At 35.8% G+C, this 21,269-nt stretch overlaps 1 long non-coding RNA gene across 1 annotated transcript in view; it reads right to left on the bottom strand.

Annotated features, from left to right (window-relative positions):
* LOC126932673 (uncharacterized) overlaps positions 1–21,269 on the bottom strand; it is a 79,203-nt gene that overhangs the window by 13,744 nt on the left and 44,190 nt on the right. The window lies entirely within an intron of this gene.

The following is a 21,269-nucleotide window of genomic DNA, read 5'->3' as shown; positions in this document are numbered from 1 at the left end:
ATCATTCTGTGATTCTTCCCCTGTAAACACATTAAATAAATTGACATTCCTTTTCTCCTATTAATCAATCTGCCTTAGCCCAGTAATTTTCAAACCTCCAGGGAACCAAGGGCCTTGGTCCCTATGCTATATTTAAGCACAAGTCAAAATCCTTCCAGAGACTTTTTAAAATTATATAAAATGTATAAATGCTTGAATTGTTTAACATTTACATTTGCTCTTGTTTTAAATTTTGATTCTTTTTTCTTAAAGGATTTTCAAATAAAAATATAAATACAAATTTGGTAGTCTCAAGTCATTTCACTCTCTTGCGTAAAACCTTTCAAAATACAAACTTCTCAAGATATGTGTTGTCCCTGCACTGCCTATTGCTCTGTTGTTTCCCTCAAGACTCAGTAGATGCTGTTTCCTATACCTAAGTTCCTCCCTTGCATTCACACCAGCTAATTTTTTTAAGTGCTTTTTTTCTTTTCCTTTTCAACTTTAATTTTATATTGCAGAGGTACATGTGCAGGATTGTTTCAGAGGGATATTTATTTATTTATTTATTTATTTATTTATTTATTATTATTATACTTTAAGTTGTAGGGTACATGTGCATAACGTGCAGGTTTGTTACATATGTATACTTGTGCCATGTTGCTGTGCTGCACCCATCAACTCATCATTTACATCAGGTATAACTCCCAATGCAATCCCTCCCCCCTCCCCCTTCCCCATGATAGGCCCCTGTGTGTGATGTTCCCCTTCCTGAGTCCAAGTGATCTTATTGTTCAGTTCCCACCTATGAGTGAGAACATGCGGTGTTTGGTTTTCTGTTCTTGCGATAGTTTGCTAAGAATGATGGTTTCCAGCTGCATCCATGTCCCTACAAAGGACGCAAACTCATCCTTTTTGATGGCTGCATAGTATTCCATGGTGTATATGTGCCACATTTTCTTAATCCAATCTGTCACTGATGGACATTTGGGTTGATTCCAAGTCTTTGCTATTGTGAATAGTGCTGCAATAAACATACGTGTGCATGTGTCTTTATAGCAGCATAATTTATAATCCTTTGGGTATATACACAGTAATGGGATGGCTGGGTCATATGGTACATCTAGTTCTAGATCCTTGAGGAATCGCCATACTGTTTTCCATAATGGTTGAACTAGTTTACAATCCCACCAACAGTGTAAAAGTGTTCCTATTTCTCCACATCCTCTCCAGCACCTGTTGTTTCCTGACTTTTTAAAGAACAAAGCTGGAGGCATCACGCTACCTGACTTCAAACTATACTACAAGGCTACAGTAACAAAACAGCATGGTACTGGTACCAAAACAGAGATATAGACCAATGCAACAGAACAGAGTCCTCAGAAATAATACCACACATCTACAGCCATCTGATCTTTGACAAACCTGAGAGAAACAAGAAATGGGGAAAGGATTCCCTATTTAATAAATGGTGCTGGGAAAATTGGCTAGCCATAAGTAGAAAGCTGAAACTGGATCCTTTCCTTACTCCTTATACGAAAATTAATTCAAGATGGATTAGAGACTTAAATGTTAGACCTAATACCATTAAAATCCTAGAGGAAAACCTAGGTAGTACCATTCAGGACATAGGCATGGGCAAAGACTTCATGTCTAAAACACCAAAAGCAACGGCAGCAAAAGCCAAAATTGACAAATGGGATCTCATTAAATTAAAGAGCTTCTGCACAGCAAAAGAAACTACCATCAGAGTGAACAGGCAACCTACAGAATGGGAGAAAATTTTTGCAATCTACTCATCTGACAATGGGCTAATATCCAGAACCTACAAAGAACTCAAACAAATTTACAAGAAAAAAACAAACAACCCCATCAAAAAGTGGGCAAAGGATATGAACAGACATTTCTCAAAAGAAGACATTCATACAGCCAACAGACACATGAAAAAATGCTCATCATCACTGGCCATCAGAGAAATGCAAATCAAAACCACAATGAGATACCATCTCACACCAGTTAGAATGGCGATCAGAGGGATATTTCTTTATGCTAAGGTTTGGAGTACAATTAAACCCATCACCCAGGAAGAGAGCATAGTACCCAATAGGTAGTTTTTCAACCCTTCATCCCCTCCCTTGTACCTACTTCTTGTATTCCCCAGCATCCCTGTTCCACATGTTCATGTGTACTCAATGTTTAGCTCGCAATTATAAGTAAAAACATGCCATATCTGATTTTCTGTTTCTGTGTTAGTTAACTTAGCATAATGGCCTCCAGCTGCAACCATGTTGCTGCAAAGGACATGATTTTATTCTTTTTATGGTTGCATAGTATTCCATGGTGTATATGTACCATATTTTCTTTACCCAGTTCACCATTGGTGGATACCTGGGTTGATTCTGTGTCTTTGCTATTGGGAATAGTACTGAAATCAACACATGGGTACCTGTATATTTTTGGTAAAATGATTTGTTTCCCTTTTGGTATATACCCAGTAATGGGATTGCTGGGTTAAATAGTAGTTAAACTCTTAGTTCTTTGAGAACTCCAAACTGCTTTCCATGGTGGCAGAACTAATTTACCCTCTTACCAACAGTGTAGAAGCATTCTATTTTCTCTGCAGTTCTGCCAACATCTGTTATTTTTTACTTTCTAACTACAGCCATTCTGACTCATATGAGATGGTATCTCATTGCAGTTTTGATCTGCATTTCTCTGAGGATTAGTGATGATGAGCCTTTTTTTTAATGTTTGTTGACTACTTGTATGTCTTCTTGTGAGAAGTATCTATTCATGTCCTTTGCCCACTTTTTAATAGGGTCATTTGTTTTTGCTTGTTGATTTGTTTAAGTTTCTTATAGATTCTGGATATTAGGTCTTTGATAGATGCATAGCTTGCAAGTATACCTCAGATTAATTATAATTATTTTAGGGTACTTTATCTGGCTATGCCATCAAAATGATCACCCCACTCCCATTTTTGCTATTCATTCACCAAACATCTCCACTCTTCCACAAAAGCACCTATATAATTTTCTTCTCCTTGGAACTTCTTTGATTGTATACAGAAAGTCTACCGGTGATAGATTCATTTAATACATTCTTATTTTACCTTTCCTTCTGAACAATAATTTGACTGGACATGGAATCCTAAATGGGCATAATCTTTTCTTTCAATATTTTATTTCACTTTCTTCATGTTTGCATGGTTTCTGGTGAGAAATCTGCTGTAATTCTTATCCTTATTCATCTGTACATAAGATTTTTCTAAAAAAATTAATTTTTAATTTTTGCAGAGACATAGTATGCATATATATATTTATTTATGGGGTATATGGGGTATTTTGATACAGGCATAAAATGTGTAATAATCACATCAGGGTAATGAGGTTATCTATTACCTCAAGCACTTATCCTTTGTGTTACAAACAGTACCTTCTGGCTTCTTTGAAAAGTTTGTCTTGTGTTCTCTGTATTAGGAATATGCTATACCCAGGTGTGGAATTTCTGGTATTTATTCTGCTTAATTTACTCTGAGCTTCATGGAACTGTGCTTTGGTGTCTGTCACAAATTTTGAGAAATTCTCAGCCGTTATTATTTCAAAATTTCTTCTCTGTTGTCTCATTCCCTTTTTTATATGTTATATCTTTTGTCATTTTCCACAGTTCCAAGACGTTCTGACTTATGTTTGTTTTCATTCTTTTTTTTACTCTTTACTTTTCAGTTTGGGAACTTTCTGTTGACCTGTTCTCAAACTCACTGACTCTTTCCTCATTCATGTTTAGTGTAATAACGAGTCCATTAAAGGCATTTTTAAATTTCTGCTACACTGTTTTTGAGTTCCAGCATTTTCTTTTTCTTTTCTTACAGTTTTCACTTCTCCACATAAAATAACAACTGTTCTTCAATGTTTTCTACTTTTCCCATTTGAACCTTTAACATATTAATTATAGTTATTTTAAAGTCCATGTCTACTAATTCCAACATCTGTGTCATAGCTAAGCTCAGTTCTTATTCTGCTTTATATTTTCAGATTACATTTTTTTCTTGCCTTTAATATGCCTTGTAAATATTTTGTTGAAGTCAGTCATGATATATTTGAGCAATAGGAAGTATAGTAACTAAATGTTTACCACGCGATTTTCTGTTAATCTGGGATTTTGGCTTTGTTTAATGTTTCCTGTGGTTACAATTTCAGCTTCTTCTACTGTCCTTGTTTTTGTTTTCTTCCTTGGCTTTGGACTTCCCTACGTATTTCTCTGAGACAGCCTGGCTTGCAGCTTTTTCAGCTGAAATCCAATGTTGTAATACTGGAGCTCCATCGGTGTGGTAGCAAGGTACGTGGGAAGAGATGTATTCTATAACTTATAAATCACTTTCGGTTTTTTAGTAGGTCCTTGAATCTAGTCTGCGACCCCCCCTCAAATATTTGTTATTTCTTCCACTTTTTGGCAATCAGAAGGCTGCAAGGGGCTGAGTGGGAGAAATGCGCTGTGAGATAACACTCTGGTAAGATCCTCTCCCCTGGAGAGTAGCAAATGCTCCAGGCACATTTCTCAATTGTTAATCTTCCCCAACCTCTATAAGAGCTAAGATGAGACATTTCCTGGCTGTTCAGTGTAAAAATCTAGTGCAGTAGGAGAAGCCACACAAAAGTGTGGGCCACCATGGAGACTACGGCTTCCAGGAGCTTCTCATTCTCATAGTAATCCACACTAAGCCTCCAGAAGTTTATCAAAATTACTTAAGTGTTCCTACTAGTTTATGGCTCCAGCAGCTTCTCCCCCAGGTAAGGAGATCTCAGCTGTGACTCCCTAGATTTGTCCAAGTCTCGAGATTATGGGGTAGCAATTTGCCATGAAATTTCAGTTCTCTCATAGGCCTTAGAAAAGCATTGGTATTCCGTTTGTTTAGCTTGTTTCTTGTTGTAAGGATAAAAGTGACAACTTCCAAACTTTTTACGTTAGAGCTGAAACCAGAAGTACTTATTATTTATTTGTACATTTATCATTTCTATAGTTTGCCCTCCCCCAATGATAAATTTCATGACCACAAATATTATTTGTCTTCATATTGAACCTAAGTAGTAGCACAGTTTCTGGAATATGGTAGATAATTATATTTTTGAATTAATAAAAATTGACTATTGCATTTTTAAAAAGCATTTCAGTAAGATAGCATATTCTCTATTGTTATCATAACTTTGTAAAAAAAATAAATATTTGGTCAAAATTACATTTGTTGATTAAAAGAACCCTAATTGCTTTCACTGCTGCCACAGTGATGATTCTTTTACATGTGTGTGCAGTCAACAATCTTGTAATTGGATATTATAAAGTAACATTTAAAATTTTAGAAAAAGACATTATCTTATAAAAGTAAAAACATTTGAAAAACAGCAATTAATATAGAAGGAAATTAAAAATTAAATTGTTAATCTGCTCCTTCAAAAATCAGAGTAAGCGGCCGGGCGCGGTGGCTCAAGCCTGTAATCCCAGCACTTTGGGAGGCCGAGACGGGCGGATCACGTGGTCAGGAGATCGAGACCATCCTGGCTAACACGGTGAAACCCCGTCTCTACTAAAAAATACAAAAAACTAGCCGGGCGAGGTGGCGGGCGCCTGTAGTCCCAGCTACTCGGGAGGCTGAGGCAGGAGAATGGCGTGAACCCGGGAGGCGGAGCTTGCAGTGAGCCGAGATCGCGCCACTGCACTCCAGCCTGGGCGACAGAGCGAGACTCCGTCTCAAAAAAAAAAAAAAAAAAAAAAAAAAAAAAAAAAAAAAAATCAGAGTAAGCAACTACTATGGAAAAACCCCTCATGTTCTTTAATCATCTCTCATAGGATATTAAATGAAACAATTATAAAGGCTTTATTATAATATAAATTATAAATGGTTTCAAAATGAAAAATCAAAAAAACCAAAAATGAAAGTCACAGGATTTTCCATATAAATCAAGGTCTTTTTATTTCTGAAGCAAATGACTGCATCCACTTTAAATTTTAAACTATGTTTAATTCTCTTCATAGAACTATTATCTACTTTTGAGAGACAGTAAACCTCTATCTGTGGAATAAATTTAAAAGTGTATATAATCCTACTTTCATACCTGATGTTCACTTCAGTTTATTGATTTACACAGACATTCTAATATCTTGAAGCTAAATTTTCTGAGTACAGTGAAATAAAATTCTACTCATCATTGGTGCCTTATGATGAACACTGCACTTCTACATTTGCTGTCAATGTAAAAAAAATCAAAAGACATTAAAGTGCTTACTTTTACGACACAAACACAGAGAAAAACAAAGTACTATAAATGTAAATTACAAAATCAATTTAAAAAGAAAACTCCCTTTTAATAAAGTTAAATACACATAACTATCTTGACATCTTTAAAATATAAGGTTGTGATATTTTATAAGTCATCTCGGTTAAGCCTGTAGCCGACAATTCTTTCCTATCTCTGAAGAGTGCTGCAGGCAAGTATGCTATGTGGGAGTCAAAGATGCCTTAGTAGATGTTATAATAGGTTGTCGGAATATAATCTCAGTCAGGATGCTGACTCCAGTGTACCATTCTTTAGTACTTTAGTAAGGTACTGCACTAGAGGTATCAGCATAACCTGGGAACTTGTTAGAAAGGTAAATGCTCCAGCCCCGCTAAGACTTACTGGGTTAAAAATTCTGGTATGTGTTTTAATAAGCAAGCCCTCCATGCCTGTAATCCCAGCAGTCTGGAAGGCCATGGCGGGCAGATTGCCCAAGACCAGATGTTTCAGACCAATCTGGGGAACATGGTAAAACCTCATCTCTACAAAAAATACAAAATTTCGCTCGGCATGGTGACACACATCTGTAGTCCCAGCTACTTGGGAGACTGAGGTGGGAGGATCTCTTGGGCCTCAGTGGGGCCGAGGCTGCAGTGAGCTGTGCTCATGCCTCAGCACTTCCAGGCTGGGTGACAGAGTGAATAAATAAAATAAAATAAAATAAAATAAAATAATAATAAAATAAAATAAAAATAAGCAAGCCCTCCATGTGTCTCTGCAAAATGCTAATCTGTGAGAACCGCTACTCTAGACATCTGGCATGCCCCATTAGCTGATTATCTCACCTAAAAGCATGAGAATCCTCCACTTTCAAAGCCAGCAACAGCAGGCCCCATCTTCTCATGCTTTAAGTCTGCCCTGTTCTCTCTCTCTGTTCTGTCTCTAGCCACACCCTGGAAAGATTTTTCACTTTGGAGGACTCATGTGATCAGATGAGGCCTACCTAGATCATCCAGAATAATGTCCCCATCTCAAGATCTTTAACCTTAAGCATATCTGCAAGATGTCTTTTGTCATGTGAGGTAACATATTCACAGGTTCTAGGGGTCAGAAGGTGAGCATCTTTGGGTACAGAGGGCATTATTCTGTCTATCATGACTCTGAACCTTATAATCCAAGAACTGAGTTAGTTTTTCCAAGAGGATTTTATAAGCATGGGCTTCATAAAGTTAAATTTAGGAATAACTGAATTTCCAATTATGCCCTGGTAACAAGGAATATAGATTCCTATTGAATCTATGCACATAATTACAAGGTTATGAGAATAAGAAAATGAGGGCTTTCAAAACCTGGAGAAGCCAAGCAGAGAAAAGAAGACAGATTATTTTATTTCTCTTTACAAAAGCATGGTCTATTAGACTGTTATGACTTATAGATATCTTAAGAGGAGAAATATATTCCCTATATATACAAAAATAGAACGTTAAAACCCCAGCAATATTCCAAATAAAAACCAAAGTCATCCCTCATCGAGTCATTTATGTCATGTAATTAATTCTTTTTGCTCCATTTTGAATTTAGTGGTCTCAGGAACCCATCTGCTTCTTGACTAGAATTCTGGAATTTGTGACTCAGTTTAAACGTAGAGTTACAAATTTATTTAAGTGATACCATCAGAAGCTGGTACCTAAAAATACCTGACATAGTCCTTTTCCACTGAACTCTGAGACAGTCCTTCTTTGTTTTAGACAAAGCACCATAGCCGGTAGCTGATGGCAATTGCTTTCAGGGAAACAGTGTAAAACAAAAGCTACTGGTAGATTACAAAAGACTTAAAATGGCTGTTGTTAACTTATACCTGATGATTTTCAAAAATGAAAAACCTGATAAGAGTTCATATGAAGAACAGTGCAACTTAAACAAAATCTTATTGTTCCTATTACATGCAAAAAATATATTAAAATCAATCCCAAAGTATTTTATTTAAAAATCTATATTTTTATATATCTATAAAAATAAAGATAACCGTATTTTTAAAGAAAAGTATATATTACATCTTATTTATAAAAAATAGATGAACAAAAAATTTTCAGATATAATATTCCCAAACATAATATGCCATGAATATACCATGAATATACCATGGATATAGTTAGAATATACTGAGAATACATCAAGGATATCAGTTAAAAAGATTCAGTAAGTCTAGAGTAAGTCCTAAATATGTGTATATTAATAAACCTAAACAGGTAAGTGACATAAATTGGAGAACTGTGGAACGCTAACCAAGAAGATGCAAAATTCAAATTAAAGAAGTAAAGTAGCATCCACGTTATCATTCAAATAAACAGCTAAAATGACCAATAATATTATACTATTGATGTCTGATATCAGGTAATACATCCATCAGGAGTCCTATAAATAGAAACATATCCTGGACAGCTAGAGCATTGACAAATTTTTAGGCACTATTCATATAGCACAGTTTCTAAAATATTTATAATAGTAGCATGTTACCCATAGAAATTTAACCTAAAGGATATTAACCATGTATTCTGATGTGATCTTTCTTCCTATGCAACTCTTCAATAATAACATATCAAATAAACTTAATTATTTTCAGCATCTCCTTTTTGGTAAGATGAAAGCATATATATTTGTGATCTCTGGGGCATCTCAAATATAGTTTTTGGGGTAAAGTGTATCCTGCAAGTTTTATAGCATTTTACATCTAGGATTTAATTTCAGAAAAAAAAGTGGGATGCGGTAAAAAATAAAGTCACATGCCTAGGGAGAAAATCATATTAAATGCTTGAAATTTATTTTCTTTATTTATTTAGCATTTAAAGAGAAGTGGATTTACACAAAGAGAAATGTCGTATCTTTAGATTTACACTCTCTGTCTTCTGACATATCCTGATTAGAAAAAGCATTAAAAAATGAAATGAAACAAAACACTATAAATGCTCAAAAACCAAAGCACTTTGTGTCCACTTAAAGGTAAGTAAGAAAATGAGTTAGGAACCATAAGTTTGATATCCACCTATAATTGAGTCACATGAAGAAAGTAAGATGGCAACCAGGAAATAAACTCTTTAGGGGAATAAGCATATGTAGTCCAGGAACAAAAATTATGTTGATTATTCAAGTGAAAAAAACAGGCTCAGAAATTGCCTTTTGGCTCACAAATTTGTCTGTAGTGCTAGGTCCCCAGTACTTAACATGGCTTGCACTGTTTTATATTGGTAACAGATGGAGTTAATGAGGAGACCAAGTGCATGCCATCTCCTTCTTGACATACTTAAGGATTCAGAAACATTGAAGCAGAATTAAAAGCAAAATGCGTTGACACCAATGGGACCTTTTTGGCCCTAATTCCCAAAAGATGTGAAGCTGCTGGCAATGCTGTTCAAACATAAAAGGGACCAGCCAGATTTGAAAAGTTGGTAATTCATATCTCTAAGAAAGATTTTTTTCCCTCTGCAATACCACACTTTGAATTTCAATTAATTAAATTGTGTTTCAATCATTCATTATAAAATCAATAACATTTTTAAGCATCTACCAACACTAGGCTAGGTACAAACAGTGATGATCAAAATAGATGTGACTCTTGCCCTCATGACCCTTATATTTTGGTGTTATCAGAAAGGAATAATAGTTGAGCAAACATATTAGGTCCCATAGTGCTTAAAATAAATTTTGGAGGTAAGATTTGATGATTAAATGCTAATGATTAGTGCATATTCCATAGGAGTCATAGTTCTTTAAGACAGTATCACTGATAGTCTTCATATTTTATTCTTAACAAGAATGGAGAAAGTATTGCTGGCTAAAATGGTAACATGAACAAAGAAAAGAGGAACAGGCTGAAAAAATCTTACATTACTTTATTCAAAAATATTTTGCACATCCACATAATGTAATTTCTAGAAATCTCTGTAATTTAGTTCTTATTTTTCAATTTTCTATCTAGGATAGGTGAGATATAAAAAGGTAATTGATGTGTTCAAGTTTAGTGAAGCTAAAAACTGCCTGAACTAGGACTAGATCATACATTTTCTTTAATCCAGTGCTTTTATACCATAATGTTATATAAATTACCACTCAAATAACATTTTCTGAAGCAAACGATCACAGTAGATGCTATGCATAGTTTGTACGACAGAAATCAGATCTGGTAATAAGAATACCAATTCATAATTTCACAAAATACATGCTAAATGAGTTTAGAGAAATGGTTGGTTGCTTTTTTCCCAAAATTTTCAACAATATTGTACTTTTACCTCTTTACATTGAACATTTGCTGTAACAAATATTTTGAAATTTTTCAACATATTTAAATTATTATTATTTTCTTTTTTTCTTAAAAAAAAAAAAAAACAAAACAGATGAGGCCTCACTATGTTGCCCAGTCTGGTCTCAAACTCCTGGGCTCAAGTGATCCTCCTGTCTCAGTCTCCAAAGTGCTGGGATTTCAGGCATAGCTCAGGACACCCAGCCTCAAATTATGTGGTTGAAAGCTATATAAGATCTTCCCTACATTTTACTATTACATAAGCATTTATTCACTAGGATAATATAAGAAGGAATATATGTAAAGATGAGAAATAATCATAATTATAGAATATAGGAAAATTAGACAGTTATTATATAGATTATCCTACACTGTTTAGTTTCTAATTCCTGTATTTAAGAAAAAAAGGAACAAATAATATTATCTAATAAAAAAAGGATATATAAATAGGCAATATTGACACAAATGATAGCGTTATAAAATAATATGGTAGAATTAATCAATTTTCCCTTTTTCATACTCATAGGTATGTACATTTAAGTATTCATATTTCCACTTATAGACTATCCACATATAATACCAGTACTTGAAAGTAAAAGATATTCACTCTTTTCCTCTACTGAAAACTGTATAATGTTTTTATATATACCAGTAGCTAGTGAGTAGATTATGGAAAAAGAAGAGAGAGGAGGTGAAAGCAAAAAAGGAAGGAAGGAGAGAGAGGACAGGAGGGAGAAAAGAAGGAAGGAAGAGAGGAAGAGAGGAAGGGAGGAAGGGAGGGAGGAAGGGAGGAAGGTGAATGGGCAAGCATCACGTTAACTTTGTGAATCGGCTTTATGGCCTTTTAAGTTTGAATTCTTTGATACTAAGTTACTAGTGTTCAGAAGGTTCAAATGCAGAAAGCAGCAGAAATATAGAATTATTATTATGTAATTGACATTCACAGTCCTATATTACAAAAATCCTCATATAAAGAGTGCCTGTATGTAACTAGTACACGTACAAAGCAAGAAACAGTTGCTAATTTTTGTCCACTTTTATTATCAAGCTAATGGAGTACTGAAGCATGAACTAACATTTTTACTGCTGTATACTTACAATGTAATCTTAGAGCTTATAATTTATAATGTTTATAGAGTACCTTTTTATCATATGGACAGGTCTATTAGTAGATAAACATTCACAGTTCTATTTTATAGATAAAATGAAGGTTTGGGTGGCTAAATGATTTTCCGAAGGCCGCTCAACTAATAAATGGTAAAGCCCAGACTTAACCGTATCTTATGAGTTTAAAGGCTGTGTACTTTCCATTGCTAAATAATCCCTATTGTAATGAGTTTTCATTATCTAGTGGTCATAATCAAGGCACATGCTCATCAACAGCCATGTGAATTGAAGTCAGAGCAGCCAGATGACCACTGAATTAGCTCCTTTTCCTTTCATGCTAAAGATAATAACTTGAGCATGCTTAGAAAATTTTAAACTTTCATCATATTTTAGATATCAAAACACTACCTACTGGATAAATAGCTCTGTCTCCTCTGTAAAATTTTGCTTCTCATCTCAATTAGAGTTCAAATTTGGTGCTATGGTGCATAAGGAGTTTATGTCCCCTGAAAATTCATGTGTTGAAATTCTTAACTCCAAAGTTATATATCAGAAGGTGGAGGCTTATAAAGTGATTAGGTCATGGGGCATTGTCTCCCGAAGGGGATTAGTGCCCTCATAAAAGACATCCAAGAGGATCTCCTAGTTCCTCTGCCATGTGAGGTAGCAGTAAAAGAGGGTGATTTATGAGAAAGCAGGCCCTTGCCAGATGTCAAATCTATTGGTGCCTTTATCTTTGACTTCAAATCTTCCAGTACTGTGAGGAACCATTTTTTGCCTCCGCTGGCATGCGGGGGCAGGATCTCGGCTCACCGCAAGCTCCGCCTCCCGGATTCACGCCATTCTCCTGCCTCAGCCTCCCAAGTAGCTGGGACTCCAGACGCCCGCCACCTCGCCCAGCTAATTTTTTGCATTTTTAGTAGAGACGGGGTTTCACCCTGTTAGCCAGGATGGTCTGGATCTCCTGACCTCGTGATCTGCCTGCCTCGGCCTTCCACAGTGGTGGGATTACAGGTGTGAGCCACCGCGCCCGGCCTAAATTTTTTTTTTTTTATAAGCAACCTAGTCTATAGCATTTTGTTATAGTAACTCAAACAGACTAAAATACCTAATGAGGAGAAGAAGCACTCACCATTTATTTATCTCTTGGAAAATTTCTATTTTTTACAAAGAGGAAAAACCCAAAGTGGAATGTTCCCTGAAATGACCCTCAGATTACAATAAGACATCACGTGCCACAGATGCCAGGCAAAGGTCTCTTAGACCCATTTGTTTTCACAAAGTATGCCTTCTGATCTTAGGTCTATACTACTTTATCACAAATTATGTTCCACTCCTGGTAGAATGAGTTTCCTTGCAGGTGTCCTAAATCCCTAACCCACTCTTGAAAATGATTAATTTTTCTCCCAGGGCTAAATACATACTTAGCCTGAATGTAAAATACTTTGGTGCAAATAAATAACAAAATAACCCTCTTGCTGAGGTCTTGAAGTTCTCTTCTGCATGTACCCACTGGGCCATGAATTTCCCAATGATCTAATCCACTTTGTAATTCAAATTGTTATGTTTTCTCCCTTCCCCAAGCATTCTCAGGTTATCCAAGCCTCAGAAACTTGTGGATATTTATTAGAGAAATCTTACCGGAGTTAACTAGAGTAATTTCTTCTAGGCCATTCCTTGATGCCTGCCTCAACTGTGAGAAAAATATTTCCAAATTTAAACATTTATTTATCTTTATAGTCAACATTTCAGAAGAAGCCTCGAAAAATTATTGAGATTATATCAGATACAGACATTGGCATCAGTTTGTGGATCTTTTTTCTTATTAATTCAATCTTTTTATTGACTATGTACGATATGCTAAGTAAGATATTGAGAATATAATGCTGTGAAAAATAAAACATGGCTCACTTATTCATGGATTTTAGGGTCTAGTGTGATTGATAGTCAACCAATCACACAAATAAAAATAAAAATAACCAAGCATTATAATTGCTATGAAATAATGGTCTTACAAAAGATTAGCACACAAAACAGGAGAACTCCCCAAAAATTTTCCTTGAGGATGTGATACTGAGTTGAGTTTTGAAGAGTAAGATTAAAAGAATGATAAAAATGCTTTGGGCAGACATTTCTCAAAAGAAGACATTCATACAGTCAACAGACACATGAAAAAATGCTCATCATCACTGGCCATCAGAGAAATGCAAATCAAAACCACAATGAGATACCATCTCACACCAGTTAGAATGGCGATCATTAAAAAGTCAGGAAACAATAGGTGCTGGAGAGGATGTGGAGAAATAGGAACACTTTTACACTGTTGGTGGGATTGTAAACTAGTTCAACCATTATGGAAAACAGTATGGCGATTCCTCAAGGATCTAGAACTAGATGTACCATATGACCCAGCCATCCCATTACTGGGTATATACCCAAAGGATTATAAATCATGCTGCTATAAAGACACATGCACACGTATGTTCACTGCGGCACTATTCACAATAGCAAAGACTTGGGATCAACCCAAATGTCCATCAGTGACAGACTGGATTAAGAAAATGTGGCACATATATACCATGGAATACTATGCAGCCATAAAAAAGGATGAGTTTGTGTCCTTTGTAGGGACATGGATGCAGCTGGAAACCATCATTCTCAGCAAACTATCGCAAGAACAGAAAACCAAACACTGCATGTTTTCACTCATAGGTGGGAACTGAACAATGAGATCACTTGGACTCGGGAAGGGGAACATCACACACTGGGGCCTATCATGGGGAGGGGGGGGGGAGGGGGGGAGGAGGGAGGGGGGAGGGATTGCATTGGGAGTTATACCTGATGTAAATGACGAGTTGATGGGTGCTGACGAGTTGATGGGTGCAGCACAGCAACATGGCACAAGTATACATATGTAACAAACCTGCACGTTATGCACATGTACCCTAGAACTTAAAGTATAATAATTAAAAAAAAAAAAAAAAAAAAGAAACCAAAAAAAAAAATGCTTTGGGCAGAGAAAACAACGTAGACAAGGGCCCTCTGAAAAATACGACACATTCAAAAGAATAAAAAAAGTCTGCATGACTGGCACAGAGAGGGAGAACATGATGTATGCTGTGATAAACTTTTGACAGTCCTCAGTTTGGTTTCTCTGTTGCCTATCATATCTGCTTTTTGTAGCTTTTCTTTTCTATCCTTTTTATTTTCTTCCTTCTTTTTCTGCTATCCAGTCCTTTTTGTCTTTTCATTTTCCCTACAGAATGGTGAATGCTTATGACCCATCATCAGATAATAAGTAAATTTATTAGGCTTCCAAGAAATGTACTAACAAGTAAAAACTATATATGAAATAAAGCAGTTTCACATACTTTCTTTTGTTTTTGTATTAAGTACTACAACATTTTAACCAACATACATATTTAGACTATTACAAACTCTTTTAAAATTATGATTCTGAAAATGTAACAAGAATCTTTTATGTAGTAATTTTTCATAGTCCATAATTAGTGCATGTGCACTGAGTATAGATTAAATGGATTAGAAGATTAAAATAGCTAGGTAGTCATGTTTTTACCCCATGCTTCTCACTGAAATCAATTAGGAAGACAGAGAGAGTTAATATGTGAATAAGTGTCACATAGAAAATATTTTGATACCAACCATTGGAAAATAACAAAACGTGACATATAAATGCATTACAGATCTCATGTACAGTGCAGAATTGTCTAAAAGAAATTGGCATGTCCCTAATCCATTCAAACAACAAAATCGTTTTGAAAATGTAAGTTCTAGGCTTGCTGCAGAAGAAAGTTAAGTGATTCCCATATATTTCCCTTTTTATACTGCATTATAGCTAGGAAGGAAGAATAAAGTGGGATATAAGCTTCTTAGTTTTTTGATATCTAGTTGTATAAACTAGAAATGTGAATGGAAATGTGATGAACAGGAGAAAAAAGGTTGAGCAGAAAGCAGCTCCGTAGCCACTAACTCAAGTCCGTTGAGCCTAGATAAATAAATTTCTACTCAAAAAAACTATGGGAGCAATGAAAGCTCCTACACACACATGAAAATGGGGCACCAAATACCTATAGGCAAATATGGCACCCAGGGGAAAGGACCCAATAGATGAAGACAGAAAATGTCTTATAAAGTATAACCTAATCAAAACTTTCAGATGATTCACGGCATTTTCCCCAGCTTTCCCCAACAATTTGTGATATAGACAAAATTTTAAAAAGTTGTCGGTGGTATGAGCAACATAGCAGGTTAGATGTTTGGTTTCCTATTCAATATATTGATGTGTGCACATAAAACAACAGTTAACAATGATCACACATTCACACACAAAAGAAACACTTCTTTCTCAGGAAAAAACACACTTGTGCCTAGTAAATGCTGAAAGGAAATCCTAAAATTCTCTCTGCTGGCAGCTACAATAGAGAACTTTAGAATTATTAAGAAGTAGCAGTGACAGTGACAGAATAGAATAGGGAAAGACAATGAGGCACTGAATAGTAGATGTCTGAAATCAAAAGGAAACACGGGTTTGAGTCATGTGTGGCATTTGCACAGCACATAAGTACATATGAAGGTGTAAAAAGAAGGTATAAAAATAGCTCAGTAACAGGAAGGCGACAGATCACATGAAGTATGAGGAATAAATGTCTTCTAAAAGAGAGAGGGGCCAGCTGTGGTGACTCATGCCTATAATCCCTACACTTTTTGACAGTCTGCGGCTGGAAGATTGCTTGAGCCCAGAGTTCAAGACCAGCCTGGACAACATGGCAAAACCACATCTCTACAAAAAATGCAAAATTAGTCACATGTGCTGGCATGCACCTGTAGTCTCAGCTACTCAAGAGCCTGAGGTGGGAGGACCACTTGAGTGAGCCCTGGGAGATTAAGGCTGCAGTGAGCAGTCATTGCACCATTGTAGTCCAGCCTGGGTGACAGATTGTATTAGTCTGTTCTCACATTGCTATAAAGACATACCTGAGACTGGGTAATTTATAAAGAAATGAGGTTTAATTGGCTCATAGTTCCACAAGCTGTACAGGAAACATGACTGGCGAGACCTAAGGAAGCTTTCAATCATGGCAGAGGGCAAAGGGGGAGTAAGCATTTCACATGGCTGAAGCAGGGGGAAAGGAGGGAGTGGGGAGGTGCCACGCACTTTTAAACAACCAGATATCATGAGAACTCTATCACTGGAACAGCACCAAAGGGATGGCGCTACACCATTCATAGAAGATCCACACCCGTGACCCAATCACCTCCTACCAGACCCACCTCCAACACTGGGGATTACAATTAAGCATAAGATTTGGATGGGGACACCCATATCACAGAGCAATATCGTGTCTCAATAAATAAATACATACAAACATACATACATACATACATACATACATACATACATACATACATACATAAATACATAAGAGAGAGAGAGATCTTACAAGGCAGGGGCTAGGAATTTTGGTGACAGCAATCAGTGAAGGAACTAGAGAGCATTGGAAGCTCCCTGGAACATATTTGGGTTCAGAAAATCAAGCTTGACTGTCTAGATTAACCATATTTAAAGAGAATAGTAGCCTTCACAAAGTTTCTGGGAGAGATTTACTTGCCATCTCCTCTTGTGCAAAAAGAAGCTGGCACAGGAAAATTGAACTTAGAAGCAGATAATAGCAGTAAGCAAACTGTTGAGTGAGAAATAGGCAAACTTTAGTTTCTTAGAAAAGTAAAACATTCACAAAAATAAAGATAAATTTTTAAAGAACACAGGATATATAGACCTGGTAAATAGCAATATAGGGAACAGAAAGGATATAAATACTAAATTAGTAAACTGAAACAAAAATACAGATTAAAAGCTACTGGTAAGAAATTGATAGACGAGCAGGGAAAAGATAGCCAACATAGGCATACTTGGAGTTTCCAAAGGAAAAGAACAACTGGAGAAAACAAATATTTGGTAATATAATTCAACCAGCATTTCCTGAATCTGAAGTTGAAAGAGGACATTTTCTAAAAATTAATCGAGAGTGTTTGAGCCATGGTAAAGATGGCAAACTAGGTGCAGTCAGGAAGAGCTTCTCCCACTGAGAGACCAGACCATCAAGAAGACTGGAACACTCCACGCAGATCTTTGGAAGGAAGGCATTAAAAGTGGACAGCATTGGGGGACTGAGGGAGGATGCAGACTCTAGGCTAAAGGGGGAAGATTGGAATCCTGAATGGGGTTGCAGAGCACCAATTCCTGGCCCTGATGGGCTACTGGGGAAGAGGTGAGTTAAATAAAAACGAAATGGCTCATTCTCACCACAGACTTCTGGAATCCTAGCCACAGGAGCCACCACAACCCCCATGGACATTTGAGCTGGCAAGGTGTGCTGCTTGAAGATTTGGCAGGGACAGATAATTAGTGAACAAGCATAAAGGTCTCTAATAAGTATACGAAGTGAAAAACAGAAAGTGGGCCGGGCGCGGTGGCTCAAGCCTGTAATCCCAGCACTTTGGGAGGCCGAGACGGGCGGATCACGAGGTCAGGAGATCGAGACCATCCTGGCTAACACGGTGAAACCCCGTCTCTATTAAGAAATACAAAAAACCAGCCGGGCGAGGCGGCGGGCGCCTGTAGTCCCAGCTACTCGGGAGGCTGAGGCTGGAGAATGGCGTGAACCCGGGAGGCGGAGCTTGCAGTGAGCTGAGATCCGGCCACTGCACTCCAGCCTGGGTGACAGAGCGAGACTCCGTCTCAAAAAAAAAAAAAAAAAAAAAAAAAAAAAAAAAAAAAAAAAAAAAAAAAAAAAGAAAAACAGAAAGTATGATATTTGACTCTTTTAGGGTTAGTTGTCTCCACATAGTTTCTGGGAGGGAGGGACTTACCTGCTTTTTCCCCTTATGCAAAAAGCTGTTACAGGAAAATTGAACTTACAAGTAGACAATAAGAGTAAGTAAACTGTTAAGTTAGATACTGGCGAAACTCAGTTTCTAAACTCTCAGAAAAAAAAAAGAGAGAGAGAGAAATATAGAAAAAAGCAAAAGGAATACACAGCATATGGTAGAAAAGTGTAACATAAAGTACAGTTGAGATGGTGACAAGGGGGAGAGAAGGAATGTGGCAGAATAAATACTTAAAAGAGTTTATCACTGAGAACTTCTAATTCTAATAAAAGGCTTCAATCTATATATTCTATGAGCACTGGGAACACCAAACTGGAAGAAAAATGTCAAAAATACCTAATTCTCCATAGTAAAATTGATGAAAGCAAAAAGAAAGAAAAATGTTTTAGATGCGTCAATAATAAAAAGAGAAAACGAGTTCTGCTAAAATGAGACATATGTGTTCATATATAAATAGCCATGCTCTGCAAAATCCCACTACAAATTTATAGGAATTATGGCTAAATGGAGTTACAGGAACAACACTCAAAAACTTTGTTAGTGATCATGATGTTGATCTGAATAAAAAGCAACATAGTTTTACATGTTACATGATTAAAAATGCATTACTATAATAAGTATAGTGCTTTGCCTTGAAAAAGCTGGAAGTTTACTTATAAAGTGGGAAGTCGAAAGAGTTGGAGCTGATAATACAATCATCTGAGGTTTTTTTTAATGTGTCTAATCATCACTACTTTCAGTAACTGTATTATACAGTTATTTTGAGTATAAAATACAAGCAAATCAATTAAAAGAATATGTGTCAAACTTTTTAAGCATTGACTAATTATTATTATTTATCAAGGAAGTAAAAATAAAAACCAGTTTTTACCACTTTATATCCACTAAAATGGTGGAAATAAAAGTGTATTTAGTGCTGCCAAGAAGGTAGAAACACTATAATTCTCTATATTTCAAGTATGTAAACTGACAAAACTACTTTGGAAAACTGTTATATAGTTTAAAATAGATTTATGCTATGATGGAACAATAGCACTAATATGTATTTACCCAAGAGCAATGGATGTATATGCTCACAAAAAGATTTGTAAAATAATATTCATAGCAGTTTTATTCATAATGGTTAAAAACTGGAAACAACACAAGTACACATCAACAAGTGAATGGATGCAAAACTTTTGGCATATTTTTATATTTTAATACTAAGTAGCAAATGGTATAAAATACTAATTCATGCAACAACATGGAAAAATCAAAATATATATATTTATATATGATTAATTTATATATAATTTATATATGATTAATTTATATATAAATGTATATATGATAAATTTTTTTTAAAAAAAAACAAAGCTAACAATGCTGAAAAATGAGAGAAAATATTTTATGATTCAATATTATATGTAGTTACAGGATAAGGAAATCTAAGCTAATGGTGATAAAAATCAGATTAGTCGTTACTGGAGGCCAAGGCATTGAAGGCAAAGTATCAGAAGAAGCTTCCAATGATTACAGAAGTAATTTTTATCTTAATTTATATTGTGGTTCCAGATATGCATATATTTGTCAAGACTCACCAAATTGTATTCTTAAAATCTGCTCTTTTTATGTACATTATACCTCAGTAAAATTGATTTTTATGATTCTGAATACAACCCAAATGCCCATTAATAAATGAATAGATAAAACATTTGAAATACAGCCGGGGACAGTGGCTCATACCTGTAATCCCAGCACTTTGAGTGGCCACGGTGGGCAGATCACTTGTCAGGAGTTCAAGACCAGCCTGGACAACATGGCGAAACCTTGACTCTACTAAAAATACGAAAGTTAGCCGAGCGAGGTGGCATGCACCTGTAGTCCCAGCTACTCGGGAGGCTGAGGCAGGAGAATCGCTTGAACCTGGAAGGGGCGGAGGTTGCAGTGAGCCTAGACGGTGCCACTGCCCTCCAGCCTGGGTGACAGAGTGAGACTCTATCTCAGAAAACAAGCAAACAATAACAAAGGAAAAAACATTTGAAGCATACTCATATAATGTAATATTTATTGGAAATAAAAATAAATAAACCATTGATCCATGTAACAACCTAGATGAATCTGAAAAACACTGTGTTAAGTCCAATTAGAACACATACGATATAAATGCATTTGCATGAATTTCTATAAACAGCAAAACTCAGCTAAGCTGCTAAAAGTCAGAATACTGACTGCTTTGGATGAGGTAAGGATATTGGGTGGAAAGAAAAAACAACAAGGATTTCTGAGATGATGGGAAAGTGGCGGAGCTCATAAAATGTACAATTAAAAATTTGTTGATTTTCTTGGATGTTGCTTATACCTCAGTAATTAAAGATAGTATAGAAATATATGGGTGGATGTCTTTGAAAAAAAAATCTGTGACTATTTCACTTTAAAATATGTTCTAATATTTGAGATAGTATTAAATTCTTAACATATGCCATAAAATATGAAAAAAAATCAAGCTATGTTTTTGCTAGTCCTAGTATGTAACTAGTATGAACACTAATTGATGTTTCAAAAATGAATTTCAAGTTCTCTGAAAATAAATCCAAAATTAGAGCAAGCAGAGGGGAAAAACTTGTTAGTCAAAGAAAAGATGCATGATTCTAATTTGGGGGTGGAAATATACAAATAATTAAAAAATAAAACACCTCCTTTCATCATGATGACTGCATATATTC

Source organism: Macaca thibetana, chromosome 12 (assembly GCF_024542745.1).
Source record: "Macaca thibetana thibetana isolate TM-01 chromosome 12, ASM2454274v1, whole genome shotgun sequence".
Taxonomy (NCBI): Eukaryota; Metazoa; Chordata; class Mammalia; order Primates; family Cercopithecidae; genus Macaca; species Macaca thibetana.
This window is presented reverse-complemented; position numbering and strand designations above follow the sequence as displayed.